The sequence below is a fragment of the Propithecus coquereli genome, unplaced genomic scaffold, assembly GCF_000956105.1.
Source record: "Propithecus coquereli isolate 6110/MARCELLA unplaced genomic scaffold, Pcoq_1.0 Scaffold848, whole genome shotgun sequence".
NCBI lineage: Eukaryota > Metazoa > Chordata > Mammalia > Primates > Indriidae > Propithecus > Propithecus coquereli.
Genome location: NW_012154707.1, coordinates 80,267 through 82,354, shown reverse-complemented (window position 1 = coordinate 82,354; position 2,088 = coordinate 80,267).

Sequence of the window (2,088 nt, the reverse complement as noted above, 5' to 3'; positions counted from 1 at the left end):
AGGTAAAGAATGTCACTTTCCAACACGTTAAAGAAACGTGCTATTTTGGGACCTTCAGAGGACAGGAATTTACCCAATTCATACAGGTAATGGAGACAGCCTGGCCAATCCTTGCCTGGGCTAGCTTTGAAAAGCTTTTTAAAAAGTCTAATCTGAGATTCCTTATAAAAAGGTTCCAGCTGGCCAGGCACAGTGGCTGATGTCTGTACTCCCAGCATATTGGGAGGCCAAGGTGAGAGGATCACTTGTGGCCAGGAGTTCAAGAATAGCCTGGGTAACATAGTGAGATTCCATCTCTACAAAAAATTTTCAAAAAATTAGGTGGGTGTGGTGGCATGTGCCCGTAGTCCCAGCTACTCAGGAGGCTAAGGCAGAAGGATCACTTGAGTCCCGGAGTTCAAGGTTACACTGAGCTACGATTGCGCTACTGCACTCCAGCCTGGGCGATAGAGTGAGACCTTGTCCTTACAAAAAATGAAAAAAAAAAAAGGTTCCAGCAAAGGAACAAAGCCAATTAAAAAAAAAAAAAACCTATATAGCCAATAATTATTCTTACTGCACTTTAAGCAAATAATCAGGCCAAGTATAATGAGACTAAAATTTATTTTGCAAATGAATTAGTCCTACAATGGTTTGTCTTCAGTAAACATGGGTGTCCAGAGACAGAAAAATTATGTTTAAAAAGAAAATACAATACACCTGTTATACGATTTTATCTTTCTTCACTGCTTTTGAGGTTTTATGATTTACCTACAGTTTGGACCGGGTCTTGAATTCTTCCCTGGCTACAAGTCTCTAAACTAGCATTTTCAAATTTTTCTTTCATTTTTCTGACTTAAAATCACTAGCAATAAAAAACTATGCTTTTCTGAAGCCCTACAAACTGAAGCTGAACAGCTAAGACTTTGGGAGAAATAACAGCAACTTATATATAAATAGCCCTCATGCCTGCCGATATACGGACTTTGCAGAAAATTCGCTGGAACACCTGCTGAAAACTGCAAACCAGGAAAAAATCTGACATATTGCCACTATCTGCTCTTAATTTATCTGAAGATGCTTCAAGTCCTATATCTAAAAATCTACTCTACTGGCTCTCTTCTGGACTCAAAGACTGAGTTTATGGTTTGTTCTAACCTTTGTTTTCCTTTTGTTAAACATCTTACTAAATATTGGATTGCTTAAATCACACAGAGGCCTGACTTTGGTGAAAGCCCATCTACAACACCACTGTTTGACACAATTATTAACTCTTTAGCTGGACTGGCCTATTTTCAGGACTGAGAGACTGGTTGGATGGCTTAGAAGACAATCTACCATCGTACAGACAGCCTGCACACACAGGGGGTGTCTGCCTGTTATGCCACTTTATAACTCCTTTTCCTAGTCTCCCCAATAATGAGAGGCTCAAACCTTTCCCTCATCAACTTAAGAGAGGAGGTTACTAGGAGGATACCACGACACTAGGTGGCAGTCTGCTAGAAGTATTAGTCCTTAGTTATGGGGTATATGCCAAGAGGGACATAATTAGAAATCTGTGGCCGGGCACGGTGGCTCACACCTGTAATCCTAGCACTCTGGCAGTCTGAGGCAGGAGGATCACTTGAGCTCAGGAGTTCAAGACCAGCCTGAGCAAGAACAAGACCCCATCTCTACAAAAAATAGAAAAATCAGCCAAGCATGGTGGCACATCCCTGTAGCCCTAGCTACTTGGGAGGCTAAGGAAGGAGGATCGCTTGAGCCCAGGAGTTTGAGGTTGCTGTGAGCTATGATGACACCACTGCACTCCAGCCTGGACAACAGAGTGAGACTCTGTCTCAAAAAAAAAACACAAAAAACAAAATAAACCAACAAACAACCCACAAAGGTCTTTGCAATAGAAATGATCACTAACACCACTTCAAGCAATAGACTCGAGAATATTCTCACTCATGATAGTCTGCAAAGACATAATGACCGAAGAAAGACCAAACGGCACATTGTTGTCATTTTTTTTTTTAGTCTTTAAAAATTTTTTTCCTGTTCATTTAATTCTCCTAAAAACTTCCTTTCTACCACAGATGGATCTTTAATATGCAGCTTCTAGGA